Source organism: Passer domesticus, chromosome 2, assembly GCF_036417665.1.
Source record: "Passer domesticus isolate bPasDom1 chromosome 2, bPasDom1.hap1, whole genome shotgun sequence".
Taxonomy (NCBI): domain Eukaryota; kingdom Metazoa; phylum Chordata; class Aves; order Passeriformes; family Passeridae; genus Passer; species Passer domesticus.
The window spans coordinates 34620049-34638544 of NC_087475.1; the positions used below are offsets into that span (position 1 = coordinate 34620049).

Genomic DNA, 18496 nt, shown 5'->3' on the forward strand with positions numbered 1-18496 from the left:
TTTAAGAATTATTCCAAAAAGTGGGAATACATAAAGTTAAGAACATATTATCTCTTCCTGAAGAAAAAAGTCTGTAGAAATGAAGAAATTAATTGCTTCTGTTACAGCCCAAGTCTTCTATTCCTGCTAAATGTAATGTAATCTTGAATGATCCAATGAATAAATGCTGCTTTTTTCTTTTTCAATTTTGTATGCACAGCATTCTCCAGTCAAAATGCAGATTCCCCTAGGACTTGGGCTGGTTTACAGTCTCTGCCTGTGGAGATGCCTCAAAATAATGTCCATGGTCCCCCAGCAGCAGCCAGCCCAAGCTGAGGAGTTACACTATTGATCCCACCATCTTATTCTTATAATTTCCTGGCAAAATTCTCCCTTGTGTCTGATTTGGACCACACCACACTTGGAGTAGGCTTCATAAAGTGAGTGAGAAAGAAAGTAGTAGCAAGATTGCAGATGTAACATTCCTTGTTTCTGGGCCACTGCATCTGCATTTTCTCCACCTGCAGCCTTAGTAGGGACCGAGCTTGGCCTCTGATGGACACCCTGAGATAGTAAGAAAGCTGACACTGGAAATCCACTGTCTGCTCTGAGCACCATTCAGTTTGGGCTCTACTGGCACCCAAGAGCCCTCCAAGGACACCATAGACCTGCACATCTGCTTCAAAACTTCTTGACTTCTTTCACCACTCTCCTTCAGAAAGGGTGGGCCTTCTGCTCGACATGTCCTATGTGGGGAGGAAATGCCCCAACAGCAGGTAAAGGAGCCTGCATCCCTGACACAATGCAGGAATATGTTTGTAAGTAATCAAAGACCCCAAATCCTTGGATTTAAGTTGATGCCAACCTCCTTCTGGAGCAACTTCCTGTTTTCAACCTCTGCACAGATGGAGGCACTAGGGAGTTGTCTGGGTGAGAGTGTATTTTTGAAGTCACAGCTGAATGTGGTACCAGCATCAAATGTGGTTGTGAGGAGACTGTACCCCACACATAGCGCAGGATGGGAACACTAAGAATGGCATCCCCATCTCTCCACTGGCTTTCTGAGCACAGGCAGGCCTTTGGAAATCCTCCAAACTGGTTCTGGGGTTTTGGCAATGTGGAGGACAGGGACCAGAAAGGAGAGGAACCCCAGAAAAACAACCACAGAGATAGTGGTAGTGGGTTGTTAGTCTTGCTGTTTGTTGGGAACAGCCATCCTACGCCTCAGCTGAGTGCCCCAGTGCAGATGCCCTGGGGACAAGAGGATGTGTAAGGAAAGGGCGACTCTTTGCCTGTCCATGTAACACATCCTCCAGTGGGACTGCTGCCGTCGGCAAGGATTTACATGAGCCAGCCTCAGGTTTGGTGCTTTTTTTCCCATGGAGTTGTTGAAGTCCCTTTGGAATATTAGAAGCCACATCACGGTGCTATACATATTAATGTGTGAGGATTTTTTTCTATTGTCTGTACCTTTCAGTCTAAGTCTGACTGACAGCCTTATCTATAATATCCAAGTCTCATTTTCAGATAGGCCACTCTTCCTCTTTGGTAACCTGCTTTTTTGTTTTGCTTTGTTTGGTATTACTGAATTTCCAGTTTTGATGATTTTTATGTCATATGATGTAGAGTTGACAAATTGTACCTGTTTATTATCTTGATGATTCAACAGTGATTGCATTCCTTGATGAAAAAGCCAGAAATGTTGTTATTTTAGGTAGACTGATTTGTAAAAATGGAAGACATATGGCTTTTAATGTGAATTTTAGTAAATCTATAAATTTAATCTAAGGTAAATGTACTAGTTAACATTTTTAATAAAATATGCCACTGAAATATACAAAAGTGGGATTTTTTTCTGTTTTCATTTTATTTTTATACTGCTATAGTATTCTTTTTTTTTTTTTTTTTTGCTACAGAGGGGCTATTGCTGGAATACTTTTCTTATTTGATAGTCAAATCAAACAAATAAGACCAAAATGGTAGATAAGAGGCAAAAAAAAAAAAAAAGTGACTTTTTTCCTCTTCCCTAGTAGCCATGTTTGCAGCCATATTTGTTTTAAGTAGCCTTGGGCAAAAAGTTATGTGCCTCATTAATCTAAATCAACCTTGCAGGATTTTATGGCAACTGTTGTTGCTATTGCCACATTATGTATGCTTTTTCCTTTTGTTCTTCAATATAGTGCTTATGAAGCTAAGGAACAATTGTCACTTCCTATTATGTGAACTAAATGTACAAGAATTGATGGGGCTTTCTACCTAATGTTGTTAGCCTGAACCTGGTTTGTTTATTTAATGAACAAAATGTCACAGTGTATCTGCATCCTCCTGACATCTGAAACAGTGGCAGCTGCTGGTGGCAGATTTCCTGCAACTTGGGTGCAGAATTAACCAATTCAATTTGCATGTTATCCAAAAAAGGAGGGAGGAGAGAGAGAGAGGGGTAGAGAGGGAGAGAGAGAGAGGGAGAGAGAGAGGGGCAAGATTCTCTTTTGAAAACATTCTTTTAAAAAGCATGTATTTTGTGCACAGATGTCCTGAGGACTATTGTATTGTGGGGGGTGGAGAGGAGCCAGTCTAATCCTGACACATAACCTATATAACCTACTTCAGCACAAGTAGATTTAGGGAATTTCATTGAGATTCAGGGTTTAAATATGATTGAGTTACCAGATAGATGCTGTGTTGGTAAATAAAAACTCTGCACGAGTGTTTTAAAAACTTGAAATTATTATTACCTGCATCCTCTTATATCAGGCTCTGTTAAACAGGAGACACTGATTTTGCAGCCATGACACCTAAAGATACATTTTATGCCTTCTCAAAGTTGGAATTTATAGACATAAATAAACGATGATAACAAATTCTTAGAAAGTGACAAAAAATATGTGGGAACCACTGAAGACATTCCTAATTGCTAATCCTAATAATTGCTAGATTGCAGTGTTTCGGCACAGGCATCCTGAAGCTTGGAATCATTGGTAGAGAATAATGTTTACTGGGCACCAGAAATTTCAACTAAAGGTAAAACCTCATGTAGATTTGTCTAGTTTTAGCTGTTCAGTGGGAAGGTAATGCTGGGTCCACACAGGCTCCAACCCAAGGAACAGAAAAGCAGCCACCCAGGTTCCTTGTTTAGGGTGTTATGCACATCCCTCATTGTGGCCAACACTATCATCACACTGCATATGCAAAGAAAAGAAAACACAATCTTTGGGTATATTACGTGACAGTGCAGGGATCTGAACTACTTGGTAGAAGGCCCAGTTATGAGTATGTCTGGCAATTAAAAATAATTGGGAAGCAGGTTTGCCACTAACTCTTCCAAGAATGCCAGTTATGATATAATGATGTTTCATTAGACATGCTGAAAGCTGTGAGCTCCGTATGGCAATGGCAATTAGGAAGGATCATAAAGAAGGAAAAAAAAGAAGAAGAAGAAGAAACATTAAAAATATCCCAGCTAAGATTAGCATAGCATTTAATGGCCACTTCATTAGCTAATTGATTTCTTATTAGTTACAGGGAATAGCCCAGTTAGGGGCTCTGCACAGCTAATTAACAGCATTTACACAATTAGTCAGTTGCTCATTTTGTAACCAAACATTCTTGGAATCAACTGTGGCTGTGATGCTCTGGGCCATTTGATTAATTTTATTTTATTTTTTGCTAATATTGGCTTAACCTTCAAATAAAAAATTCATTCCCTAGGGCTCCACCATATTTAATCACAACATTATACAAACAGAAAAAAGCTTCGTCACACAATCTTAGGACATGAATCGGTTCCTCTTTCCTTTATTTGCAAGTTGTTTTATTGGCCCCATGAAGTCAATAGCATTCAAGAAGCAGAATTGTCTGTCTTCTCTCCTGACAGCTGAGATTTTGCCCATCAAACATTATTATTATTTTGCAATTGGCAAATGGAACACTTTTTTTTTTTTTGCTTATATATTGAGAGAAGAATGCAGGAGGTCTGGCTGAAATATTTATTTCTTATGCAGTTGCTTCCTACTGCTAAAGAAATGTATTTAGTAGAAAAACTTGCCATTTAATAAAAAGCATGTTTTCACATTAGTTTATACCTCAAATTAAGGGTGAATGAGGAAAATTGCATGATGTTATAAGGGTCAGAAAGGGACAGGCTGGATTTATGTGACATTTTGTTAGCAGCTCTGAGAAAATTGATGACCAAGAACATAATAAATAACAATAATAGCATTTAATAAAACAAACAGAAAGAAACTTGTGTGTTCATTTTCAGTTTATGGTGGCACTCCATAATCTCATAGCACCCAATTATTATTCTGGCAAACCCAATTTCCTTTTTGCTCCCCAGACTCCTGTGCACCAAGAGCCAAACTGTGATCTCGCTGTAGGCGGTAATGATATCCCCCTGATACAGGGGCTCTCCTGTGAGAGAGAAGCCTTTTAGCATTGATGCATATAGGCTGTTAGCACTGTAAGAAGATGTTGCATATGTGAGCAGAAGGTCAATGTCTTCACATGCCAGTTTTCATCGGCGCATTGGGATTCTGCATGAAATTACCATACGCTAATTAAATAAAACCAAAACCTCATGATGATCGATCAGGCCAGAGATGATGCCTAATCATCAATATATTAATTATTATGCTTTTTGGTTTTTTCATTTCACTTATCTTTTTTTTTTCCTCTTTAATGTTTTCTCACAATAAGTACAAAATGGGAAATTATTTTCATTTACATTACTGTATTAATTGCAGTTAATGGAAAAACACTCTCTCAGACACATAATGGCAATTATTCCACTTCTCCTTGCTTTTTTTTTCTTTTAATGAGAATTTATTACATAAGTGTGTCTGCAAACAGTGAACTATAATGAATGGTCATTTCAATGTTGTAGTTTTTTCTCATTTACATAAATAATATGTTCTCTTTCCTCCCACATTGTTTCTTGTTTTGTTGATAATGCACATCTTGTTTAGTTGCTTCAAAGGATTCTGAGAATCAAGAAAATTTCCAAATTACCTAATTTCAAATTTCTAAATTGTGAGCAACATGATGTACAACACTCACACTGAATTTATTTGTGGTCCTATTAAATACAGCAGAAACCCAACCGTGGATTTGTGAGGTTTTGCTAGACTCCAGAGTACTTGTGAAAGTGAGCATTTAGGTGTCTATGGAGTTCTGCTATTAATCTCTACAAGACCAGACAGTGCACTAGAAGGAGAGGAAGAACTAGGGGCTGGTTGTCTTGCCTCCAGTTCTTTTACTCCAGCTGCTGCTGGCGATGGGTTTCTACTGTGTTCATTCAGTTCCTGCAGTCTGCTTCTCTTCTTGGATTACCTGGATGTGCATTGGTAGCAGCTGCTCATGTATTCCAAAGAATGACAAAAGGTAGTCCGCAGTGTTCACAGCTGACAGCCAGAATTCTCTTGCTTTGCCTTTTCAGGCATAAATGCTACACATTTCCCTGATCCTTCCCCTTTCAGCCAATGAGTATTTCAAGGTATCTTCTCAAAGTTCTCCTGTTAGAAATCAAGACAAAATAAATTTCTGAAATTCTTCTCTGTCACCAAGATAACTATCCTGCAGGAAGCTTTGCCTACATGTGTTTGTGCAGGATTCAGCCAACAGAATCTGTATAGCAGCACTTACATGATCTAAGTAGTTGGTCTGAAATGCAAAGGAAAATCATTGCTCTTCTCCTACTAGCCCTTTCCTGAAAGGGAAAAACATATTTCCTCTGTCTATGATGACTTAGATACTAGTTTTTTATATGATGTCTTTTAAGCTGTATTACCCCAGTCAACAGCTCTGCACTTGGGCACTGTAAGTACAGCAGAAGCAGCTTACTGAAATTCTCTCTTGTAGTAATTAAAAAAAAAAAATCAACAATACTCTTATAGGTATCAATGCAACATAATTTGCCCCACCATTTGTTTTCAAAATGCTTGCCTTGTTTTCCAGGAGCTAGAATGCCTGGACTGGTCTTGGTGCTCATGTCAAAGCATCATGACTGTTGGCAAAACAGACATTAGCAGGTAATCTGATCTGCTGCTTCTAAGCTGGCCTGTGCAGCTCTGTCACATTGCCTTTGTGCAGAGATGACTGTGTTTTGGTATTTCAATAGTACAAATATTAACGAGTGTAATTTAACCATCCTTTAGGGAACTTGGCAAATTAAAGGGATACTTTTGGCTCCACTGCATAAAGTGCAGAAAACTCTGTATCTTCTTACCTCGGTTTCTCCTTCTGTAAAATGATTATGTTAAACCCCTGCCTAGAACACCTTGCAAGTGCACATAGGATCAGCATTGCTGTTTATCTCTGTGTGAGGCACTCTAAACCCTGCTGGCCATCAGCTGGTGCATGCTGGCTCTATAGGACACAGTGCCAGCATCTCAGGGTTGACTCTGTCTGCTGGCACAGAGTGAGGGTCATGCAGACAATATTTGATATCACTAGCAGTGGTCAACAGGATACACTGTGATATCTTTCCCCCAGTAAGAGTTTTGGTTACTCTCCAAAGAACGGAAAAAGGAAAAGCTGTTGTGCTTCCTCTTTCTTCTCCCCACCCCCCAATATCTTTTTGCTGAGGGTTTAACATTATTTGGGGAAAAATCACTTTGCTTCCATGGTTCACTACCTGAAACCTAACCTTGTCCCAGTCCTTATTCCCTATTTAAAAAGAGACAGTGCAGCAATTTTTAATGATTAAAGGGATCTGTCTGCGTGTGTGACAAGTAGGGTTTGTCAGCCTTTAGACTGCAAAATCACCTATTCTCTGCTCAAGAGCTGGCTGTGCTGTGCAGATTCTGGAAAGATATTACTAACCATAATTTTAAAGGTGAAGCAACATTATTATGATCATCTGCACTGGTTTTGACTGAGGCTGGTTTTCTTTGCAGGGGCTAGTATGGAGCCATGAGTGTACCTGATTTTAAATTTTTTCCAATACTCATGACAACTTGCAATGTAGTCAGCACTGGCAATTTTTGAGGACCTCTTCAGAGGCTGATTAGGGGCAAAAGAAAGGAAAGAAGGGGGACATTTGGAGCAAAAGGCTACATGATGCTTGGTTGACAGCTTCGTTGAAACCATGACATCGTCTCATCAAATATTGTAGAAAAGGTCCTGTTGGAAGGAAGAATTAGCCATTCCACAGACCCCCTACAAATTTCAGACCTGGGAAACTAGTATCCATCCCAAAAATCAAAGAAAGTAGTCTAAATTCAATAAAGAACATGAAACTCTAACATCTCAATTCAGGATAAAACAAAAAATGGACAAGATATGCAAAAACTATTTCTGAACCACATAAAATATACAGAGTCAACAAATGATGCATTAAAACTGACAGCACAAATATATGCTGACTTCCCTTCCGATGCCTCTCTTACCACACTGTCTCTCCCTGTAATACTTTCCTTCACTCTACTGATATAATCAATGTCTGAAAAAAATAAAATAACAAAACAGAGAGGGCAAAAAGAATTTGGGATTTAACTCTACTTGGCAGGAAAGTCAGTGATGAGCAGCAAAGCCCAATGATTCTCAGTGCAGCACACAGAAGGTTGTATGGCATGATGTATATACAGCAGAAAAGAAAAACATAAAAGTGAAATAATTATCTTGTGGTACAGGCTGAGTGTTGTGTAGGTGAACAAAGAAGGAAGAAATCTTTCTATACTCTAAGGAAGGTCTCACATGGACCTGCTGTGCTCCACACCTACTTGCCAAGGAATGGCCATTGCTCCAACGTGACCTGTCAGGCTGCAAAAGCAGCATGATTTCAACCTTTAATCCTGCAGAAGCTGAGCCATGAAGCTGCCTGGATACTCATGAAACTTCGTCTTTCTGCTGAATCGACCTCTTCTACAGCCTGTGGGGAAAGTAAAGGGAATTGAGCCTATTTCCTAACTATGTTTGTCTGAAATGAAACCATATGTTTATGGAGGACTTGAACAGCCTAGATCCCAGAGGGCAACCCAGCCTCTCAGCATGTGATGTTCCCAGAGACCCCCACTAAGGAACCAGACATCGTGCTGGCAAGCAACCAGGTGGGGAGTGTGTTTGGCAAGGAATGACTTTGTGGTCCCTCAGCTGCTCTCTGAGGGCTCTGAGAAGTCTGATGCCCATCTGTATCATCTGAGCCCTGGTTGCCCCCTGATCCAGTCTAATATGTGATGGGTAAGAGGAAACCCAAAATGGTGGAAGTTCTTGATGATGGAAGCATGAAGTCTTATACTTTTTGTGAAATCAGAAGGTGCAAAGTTTCATGCTCCTTTAAAAAAAATGTCATTCTAGAATGGGTCTGGGTGGACTTGTTGTCAGCAGAGGAGAATGTAGTGCCAGGGAAGGCTCTAATCCCCTCTGCCCACTTGCTTCTGCCATGCCTAGCATTTGTGACCCAGGACTGTATGGCTCCAGAGACCACAGAGAGAGTGAAGATGCACCCAAATGCTGTCCAGAAGTGAGCTGCTGGTGAGGTAAATGGCACTGGGCAGACTGTTTTTGTTTAAGGGAATTTTTGTCTCTCTTGTGGAGAGGAAAGACTGGTTAACTAGTCTCAGAAGTAATCATAGCGGATGAAAACTAGTTTGTTTGAGATATGGGCAGCATAGGCTGGTCTGAAAGGTATTGAACTAAACAACAACAAAAGGACAAGCTGGCAGAAGAAAGAGAAAGCAGAAAAATCAAGATACCCAGCACAAAATTAATCAAGGTGCCAGAGACCTGAAGAAAAGTCTTTAATTGCTTCCAGGATTGCAAGGATCCCAGTAATAAGCAAAAGGGAAGGGACTTGCTCACTGATTAGTGCACACACACTCCCCTTGGTATTATAAGCCACCGGAAGGAAAATTGACATGACTGGAATGTTAAAATCAGTGGTATGAAACTTTTATTCAAGGACTGATGGAATTTGCATAAAAGAACAGAGAAAGGCAGTCTACATTGAAAATAGCAACAGCTGCCTCTGAATCACTGCCAAGTACTCTTAAATGCTTATGGGCTCTTGTTCCAAAACATAAAGCAGAAGACGGGGAGCTGCTGGTGCCTCTCACTGACTGCCAAATCACACTAGAGAGCAGGATGACTGGCTGCCTAAACACCCTTCTATCAGGTGTAGAAAAAGAAAAGCTGTGCTATTGTGCAGGATTTCATTCTGAACGACACGTGTTGGAAGTCTCATGCTGCCAAGCACTAAAATACCCTTGAAATTCTGCAAAATTATTGATGACAATATTCCAGCTCAGAAAGGGTGAAAACCAACACAGGACAATTTGTTGCCAATAATTTGTTGAGGCCAGTGGGATCTGGCCTCATCTTAACAGACAGAAGCTGAGCTGAGAAGTCAGCAGCTGTTCAGGCTTGGATTTACTATGTCTATTTATGCAAACAACATAAAGTTCACATTAGCAATAAATTTACTTAGAGCTTCTAAGTGTCCCATTCCACAAAAAAAAAAGTGTACTTAAGATATAAGTTGGCTTAGAAGATCTGAAAAAGTAAAATATGAAAGACTGAATTATTTTATATTTTTAAAATAAATTACCTGAGTGCTAAAGGCATAAAGTCAATAAAGGAGGTTTAAAAGCAGCCAAGTACATAAGGGAAGAGGAAGCATTCACAGCAATTAAAAACAGTACATGGAAAAAAGAAAAGTAAATAGCAGTAAGGATAAATTATGAAATTAGGAAAATTGATGAGGAAAGAAAAAGGATACAAAGGGAAAGCTATAGCCAGCAGAATGTAAGGCAGTGGAAGGAGTTTTTGAATACCTGAAGAGCAAAAAGAATCTCAATAAAAGTGTTGTTTCATTAATGACTTAAATATGGCAGAGTTGTCACTAAGTAACTGAAATATTCAATAAACCTTTCTATATCCTGACTGGAGCAAAAGAGAAGAAAACAGATAGTGTACTTAAGTCGTGCAATAATAATAAAATAAGTCCTCCTTTCACAGTGTCTAAAGATGGTGTTAAATTACAGTTACCAAAATAGTACTTTTCATATTATCGTGTCCAAGAGTTTCAGGCTGTGAGTTAAGCATGATGGATCATTAATGCTGAGTTTCAGCAAATTCTGAGAAAGATTTAATAAAAAAACAATGTATTCATATTTAGCAAAAGCAGAAGAGGTACCTCAAGTAATCAAAACTGCTGAATAGCATTCCTTGACAAAGTAATGGAAGACCATATATGGGACCAGATTAATAATCATTTAAAGGAAGAAAATGTCATTAATTATTTATAGAAGAGTCTTGACAGACTAGCTCAGGATAAATTTTAATGTGATTACAACTTTGGTTTATACAAGCAATAGCATTTGCAGTGTAATAAAATTCCAGCATTATTGCATATAGGACTACATATCTTGAATAACAAGTCAGAATGTTATAAATTCAATGTCATACAATAAATAGACTGAAAGTGAATTCAATGGTGTGTCCAAATCTGATGGTAAACAGAGATTTTCCATCAAGAAGGTACATTCCCTGTTGTTGTTTTTTTTCTTTTTCTTGCTGTTTCCCATTTTTAGCAATAAGGTGAGTATCAAGGATGGAGTTCCTAGCAGTTGAAACAATGATTTGGAGAATGAGCCACTGATAGAAAGAAAAAATCCTGAACCTGGTCAAAGCAGAAGTGTTTTGGGATGACTGAATGTGGAATGATCAGTCTGGGAACAGAACATGCAGTTTGCATTTCCAGGAGAGCTCTGCTTGAAGTAGAAAATTTTGGAAGTGGTATTTGTATTTGTGGCCAGGATGAAAGTCACCTGAGCATGACCTCCCAGCATGGCACTAAGGCCAGAAGGGTTAAATCTGTTCCAGCTGGTACCAAAAAAAGAAAAAATTTTAAAAAATTAGGTAGTGCGCTTTTGCTGCTGTTCTTGATATTGGGTCTGTGCTTGTTGGGGTGCTATGTCCAGATCCACTGCTCAAAATTCAAGAAGGTTGTAAAAAAAATTGGCGTGAGTTCAGAGAGGAGTTCTGAGAATAATTAAAGGATAGCTAAAAGAGAAAGCAGCTTCCACAGAGAAGATGAGCAGTGGCTGATCACAACCTGTAAGTACCTCCACAAGGAAAAGATGTAGGTAATACAGGGCTTTTCAGTCTGTCAGACAAAGGTACAGTGACTAATAGGACCAGTGGCTGGAACCTGATGTGAGGCAAATTCAGGCCAAAAAAAGAAGGTGCATATTCTTAACAGCAGGGATAATTAATCATTTGGAATGATTTGTAAAGAATTGTGCTGGATTCTTCATTACTGGAGATTTTAAAATCAAAATGAAACATTTCTTTTAAATAACCACTCTGCTGCAAGTACAGCTTTTAATCTTGAATCACAAATTAATATAAGAAAGTTCTACAGGCTCAATTATATGAAAAGTAGTGAGACAATCACAACAATTCCTCTTGGCTCTAAGACTGGTCAGTTTAGGAATCTACATCAATCAAAGGTTTATATGTTTCTTTATATAACACTTGGAGAATTTAATTTTGGTTTTGGGATGAAACTTTGTTTACTACATATTCACAGGATTTCAGGTGTCAGGGCTTTAAAATACACAGTGCAACAAAGGCAAACCTAAGTATTTTCAAAAACAGAAATAGTTGTGATTACTTACAAGATGAGATTCAGTTTTAAAATCATAGTGATCAAGAGATGAAGCACTTGCTACAGCTTCTCATTTTACAATTTTATTAGTTTAAACCCCTTAGGAATGAATATTCCTCATTGGCCTGATAAAAATTCATAGCAAGAAAGTTAATAAAATGTCTCATCACCTGACAAATGTAGTAGGAAATATTTTTTTAAAACTGTTTTACAAGGTAATCCCCCAAGACCTTATGGCATAGTCAAAGAGTTAACTACAAATAGTCAGAGGTAGTGAACTGTCATCCTCTGTGCCAAAATATGACCCATTAGCTTCAAAAGAAAGACAGGAAAAAGCTGAGAAAATGGTTGTTAGGAAATGAAATGACAATTCTGCCTCCAGTTCTCTGAATCTATGAATTATTATTTCCTAGAAATAATAATTTGCTTTCACCAGTACTTATTAGACAAACTATCTCCTAATTTTCACGCTACCACCAAAGGCTGGATGCTACCATGGGATCCCTATTATCTATGTTCGGAATTTGACTTAGATGAAATCTGTCCTCTCTTTTGCTATTTACACACAAACAACTCTGTCGATGGCAGGTGACACACATTCCACCATGAGAATTATTCCCTGTCTATTGTGACAGGTATTTAGTGACTTGCCTGGTTGGGATCCTTATGGAAGAGGATCAGTCATACGCTAAAGTCCAAAACCCAACATACAGCACAGCCCAAACCCCGATGGCTGGTTGTCTTTCAACAGGAAGAGTGTTTAATTTAAAGTGAATAATTTGGTGGCTGATCTCTTTGGTCTTTATTCACAGGTATACTCTTTCCACTGAGGAAGTGAACATGAATATTTTTGAAGGAGGAAGGAGGCTGAGGAGCCTGAATACTGTTTTGAAGCCATCTGTACATATTTTTTAAGTAACTTTTAATGCACCTCTTTTTAAAAAAGGGGAGGAACATTTACACTTTTCAAACATTACTGTGAACCTGTGCACATATTTATATACTCAAATCCTGGAAGTTTGAAGTCATGCTGAGTCACTTGATACATCCCCAGCACCAGGGCTGGTGGCACAGTTATGCATTTCATGAATGGCAGTGGTACTCAAGTGAATGTGCTTCCCAAAACAATTGGCTCTTAAAAGACACAGCTTCTAACATCTTGCCTTGCACAGTGACCAGAAGGTTTATGATGTACTGATCTGCAGAAGACTATCCTCTAGATGTGTTTGCATTTATACTGCCTTTCACTGGCAAGCATTATTTTGCAGGTGGGGTTCTGCTGCTCTTCCAGATTGTGCACAGAGGAGGCTCCCAGAAATTTTCAAACCGAGGTAAAAATTTATTCCTTGCAAAAAGCAGGATCTGCCTGAAGAATACTGAAGAATTTCAGCACTGAAACTATGTATAAATTGCCTTTTTCTGACAATCATTTTCCTTCATTCTGTGCTGCATTGTAATGACTCATGTATCCAGTATTATTTATGCTTTTTTTTGTAATACACAAGTGATTGTGTAATTAACTTTACAACATCTGGGAGTTAAAAAAATCCCCACAAAACTGTACCAAGAAAAAAATTGCAAATGGGAAATAACCATGAGCATGAGATCATTCCTATATCACTGCAGACTTTCATTAATGTTTGACTCAAAGGAATCATTTTCTCTAGATTCCTTGGAATTTGCTTAATTTTCGTTGACATTCTGGCAATGTATCAAACATTCTCATGCATTAATTCTGAATTTTTCTCCTTTTTTTTCCTGCTGATGTGTGACTCTTTCTTAAAGTAAAATAGCAGATTCTTTTTTCTTTTCACCTCTGTACAGAACATCTTGGATGTGACCCTTGAGTGTGTTTACTGGGGCTTGGCATCGTGCTCATTTGGTGCACATGCAGAGGTGCTGCCAGCTGCCTCCCACATCTTCTGGCATTTGGATGGAAAGAGGAGAATAGGAAAAGGCATTTTTGGACAGTGTGAGGCACACCTGTGCTTGGCTAGCTCTCTGCTGACATGGTGTTTCTTGCAGTCTAAAGCAATCTGGTATAAATTAGAACTGTCCCTCCTTGGGCACAGGAGGTGATCTGTGTCAAGAGGTCCATATTTTGTGTTATGTTACATTATATGATCTGATGGTTGATGGAGATCATCACAAGAAGAAGGGGAGGCAGAACATGCCCTAGGGTAGCATAAAATTTTGATTTGTGTCAGTTTGGAATGGCCATTTTACTGTTGTGGGGTGAAATCATGATAAAGCTATGACGCTCATCTCACCAAGTGTTTATACCATATAAGGATATGTTTTGCCCATGCCACAAACTCAGAGAAGACAATAATTTATTTTTCTAATGAGGTGCTGAAATTTATTCTTGTACATGATGTATCTCTGTAGATAGAGCTCTGCTTTCCTGATTAACAAGGTTTTTCAACATCTGAAAATCTGCTTTGCCATATAATCAAACACATTTGTTAGCCATTTGAGAGGATGAGACGTTGAGAGCTCTTTGATAGAAAGGCATACTGCATGCCTTGGAGTGTGGAGGAAACAGTGGTTTGATAGCACAGCCTGTGCTTCTCCATAAGGTCTCTGCTGACTCCAGCAGATTGGTTAGCTTTATTCAGAATTATTCAGCCCCAGACTCTCATCACACAGCAAATGACCTCTCCAACTGCTTCTGAACATTCCTGGACCTCTCCAGCTTTACACAACCTGGTGCCAACCTTATCCCCCTTGAGAGGAGCAAAGCCATGGAGGAACTGTAGGGAAGATGCAAGGGGAACAGGTACAGACCCCTGCAGAGTGCCACTGTCCATGAAATAACCCTGCTGCTGCCAGTGCTTGGTGGTCCGTGCTTTCTTCAAGGCAGAGGGCACTTGTTGGCTACAAGAGCTGTGGTTGGGGCTGGGACCTCCTGTCGTAGCCAAAGCAGACAGGAACTTCAGTTTCCTGAGCCCCTGTCTGCAGGTACAGACCTAAAAATGAACCAAGGTACTACAACAAGATTGAAAATTAGAAGACTTTTTTCCCCCACTTAACTGCAATGTTGTTGGAATAGCTGAGAAGGGGTGGGTCAGTCTGCACACCAGGGGTGGCTGCCATGGGCTGGCATTGGCTCTCCAGGAGAGAGTGGCAGGAAGATGAGGATGTAAGGGGCTTGCTGTCACTGTCAAGGATTAGCCTGGATATAAGGATCCCTTCAGTGGGATGCATGAGGGTACTGAAGAGCCTGTGGTTTGGGGGAGAGGCCTGAAGAACACATCCTACTTCCCACAGAGGAGTTTAACCTTTCTGACACCTACTGGAAGGCAATTGTGGAACACCAGCAGTACAGCAGGTTTCTGGAGGGCATCAGGGATAACTTCTTGAAATAAGCACAAGGAGGACCAGCTGGGGATAACTACCTCTGCTAATGACAAGGGAGAAGGGGCTGGGTGTGAACCAGCAACTGGTGGGGTGAGGAAGGAGAGTAACAGAGAGTGGATGCTGGACTTTGGGAGAGCAGATTTCAGCTTTATTATAAAACTTGTAAGTGGGATCCTAGTGGACACAGTTCTGAAAGGCAAAGAAGTTCAGAAAAGCTGACATGCTTTCAAGGACACATGCTTTCAAGCACTCTCCAAGCAAAAGAACAGTTTATTCTGTTACTTACTAAGACAGACAGACATCCAAAGACTCCTTTGACTAAGCAGGGTGCTTGTGGTGGACCTCCAATGTAAAAAGACAACATACAGGAGGTGGAAGCAGGGATGCACTAGAGTAGAGGAATGTAGAAATAGGTAGAGATGGTGTCAGCAAAACCTAGCTTTGCCTAGAGATAATGCTTCCAAGTGACATCAGGGAAAATAAGGAAGATCTCTCCAGACAGCAGCATAATGTTGAAAAAGGAAAATGTTTGCCCATTGCATAGTGGTTAATGTGAATTAACCACTACCACTTATGCGGTAGAAGGGTGAATTAGTGACAGTGGACACAGACAAGGCTGACATAGGTGACTTCGCCTCTTTGCTGAATCTTACTCTTGTGCTATAATCTGTATACTAATAAAATAGATTGCTATGAAGTATTCTGTCACACTCATGATTTCTTTTATTATAAAATCTTTCATGTTTACCACCTTTTATAATGTCTGAAGTACTGATGATGCAACATCTGGAAGCAAGAGGATAGGAAGCGGAAAAAATTAAAGATTTGTTAGCTTTATTTTTACTCCAGTTCTCATTCTGTCAACATATTTAATAAGAGGAGTGGATTTAAACTGAAGTTTCATTTCTATACTGGTTGAATAAAAAAGCCACAAACACACAGGGGTCACTGAGAATGCCACCAGCTCATGGAGATGTTTTCCACTGAAATAGTTTATCAGGGAAGAACTCTTCTGCATGACAGGAATTTATTGTTTCCGGATGATTCTGTGATTCTGTGCTGAGATACCATAGTGTCCAAAAGCCCACTAAATTCCTCTCACAGAGCTCAGTGGACTCTGGAACAGTGCCTGGAACCCTCAGGAGCTGAAGGTGAGTTTCCTAAAAAGTTGGATGCTGCTGTTCCCTTCTCTGAACCTCTTACTCCTACATGAGTACTGGAGGATCCTAGTTCAAGTGCTCTGGACTCATCCCAGATTATTAAACTCTTTTTTTCAGGAGAACATGAAACGCTCCTGTCCTGATTGCTGGGAGTCATCTTTCCAAGTCACTGTGCACGTGTGCACAAATCCTGAACTTTCAGAGGCGACTGCAGACCACATGCACTGGCTGTCTGTCTTTCTCCCTCTGAGTGAGCTCCAGTATGGGAAAATGGGGCCCCAGATCCAAGAAGTCAGAAGGAAGTGAATTAGTGAGTTAGAGAGGAATTTGAAATGAAGAAGGGAAAATATTTGGCAGATAAAAAGAGGCCAAAATGTTCCAGGTGTAAAGGACAGTATGAGAGATGATGCAGAAATGAGCAGGAGGGGGAGAAATCTGAAAGGCAGGGAGACTTGTAAGCTACTTACTCTGAAGTCCCAGGAGTGTTCCCTACTTTTAAACCTCCCACTGTTTTTTGAGGAGTGAGGTCACTGTATTAGAAAATTTCCTAGGACTACAGCCCAAAACAGGAAAATTCAGTTAAAATATACAGGCTTGCTGCACTAAAACCATCATTTTAACAGCCCAGTCATTTTAACAAGACTTTTTTCAGACTGCAGACCTGAAATATGTTTTGGATTAGTGCAATGGAAATGCATTGGTTTTATTGGTCAATTCTCTACTGTAAATTGCTTCTCACTTGTAATGGATTTCTATCCCCAAGCAGGTTTAGTCTTTTAACAAAAATTCGGGGGATGGACACACAAGTAGTTCAGTCTCAAAATAAAAGCTGCTTTATTATGCTGACAATAGAGTAGTGGACTTTGCTCTAGGGCTTGGATCCTCAGCATCAGAAGGTTGGTTATTCCTGCTGTGTTGTCATCCCACTACCAGCTCTCAGCCAAGAACAGTGGCCTGGTCTTAACTAGAGTTGTCTAGCGAAGTTCTCAGAGGAGATGCTCTGCAGCAGAATACAGCAGGAATACCACTGTCCTATGTCCCTTTTTTCCTAACACAGCCACAATCAGACCTTGTAAACGCCTGAGAGCTTTACCTTGCTGAAGATCCCCTACCTTGCTGCTCACAGCAGTTCTGGGGTACAAGAACTGGCAGAGGTGAACTTGGGGGAGCTTCATCTTGGATATTGACCTCTGTGCCAACGCGACCACTGCTGACTTTCCGGGTGCAGGTGGGTGGGATTCACCTCAGCTGGCTTTAACCACTTGCATGTAAGACACACTGCCTGGACACATTGCCTGGACTCCCCCTGCAGTGGGGGCAGCAGGGATCCCAGCGTGGGGGTCACCCTCTCCAGCCCCCTCCAACTCCTGCACCGCCATGTGTGATGGCCTGGTCTCAGGTGGAGTTTTATCTCTCTCCAATCATAGCTCACCCAATTAAGAAGCCTAAGATTAGAAAATGAACCTCATAATCTGCTGATGGTCTCTCCCTCCCCTTTCATGGCAAGGAGAGATGCAGAGGCATCTGCCATACAGAGGGTGGATTTTTGTGGCTGTGACAAAATTGCACCTGGGAATCAGCTGAGGGACAATACTATATGGCCAAGGGGTCTGCAGACTCAGGCTTTACCTCTCAAAAACTCCTGCAACCTGTTGTTTTGGTATGGGTATATTTTATGCACATGTCTTTCAATTATGTCTTTAGCCTTTTACATTCTACTTACTACATGTCATTACTATTTTTCTGCAAAAAGGGGTATTTGGTGTGGGTGGAAGTTTTTCATAGACTGGTGAAATTGTTTCCTGAGTCCACAGGCAGGAGATTGAAACTATTTACTAAATAAAGATAAAGCAAACAACCTCCAAACCCCAAAAGTGCTAGTTTCTCTTGCTTTGGAAGCAAAACATTTCAGCTTCTCATTAGAAGATGATATTTTGGATGTTAGTTAATATTTTTTTTAATGAAAGAGAAAATATTACCATAAGAACCAGGAAAAAAGGTTTAATACTATGTTAAATTAAGCATTCTACATTTACACAAATAATCTTTCTGTTCTTCATAGGAGATTTTTTCTTCCCTCATGTTTTTTTTTCATTTGGCCACTGAACCAAAAAAACTCAGCTGTGCTCTGAGCTCCAGTTTATACGTTTTGAATGCTAATGGCCACAAGAAGAATAACTCAATGTAAATAAGTTACATTTTCAAAATTAATGAGGTCTGCTAATTGAGTTTATCCAGGTAATAAAATCCATCTAATAAAATATATCCATCAAATATAATTCTCCCAGTTCTATAAAAAATATATGTTTCTTTGCCTGTATATCATCTGTGTGGAGATAATGAATACCTTGTGACATTGGGGTCAGAGGTCAAATCCCAGACCTTATTACAA

At 39.9% G+C, this 18496-nt stretch overlaps 1 long non-coding RNA gene across 1 annotated transcript; it reads left to right on the forward strand.

Annotated features, from left to right (window-relative positions):
- Window positions 1–14613: 14613 nt before the first annotated feature.
- Window positions 14614–17181, forward strand: LOC135295297 (uncharacterized). Its single transcript, XR_010357343.1, has 3 exons — window positions 14614–15106; window positions 15968–16095; window positions 16222–17181. It is a non-coding gene; the product is annotated as an uncharacterized LOC135295297 (long non-coding RNA).
- Window positions 17182–18496: the final 1315 nt, after the last annotated feature.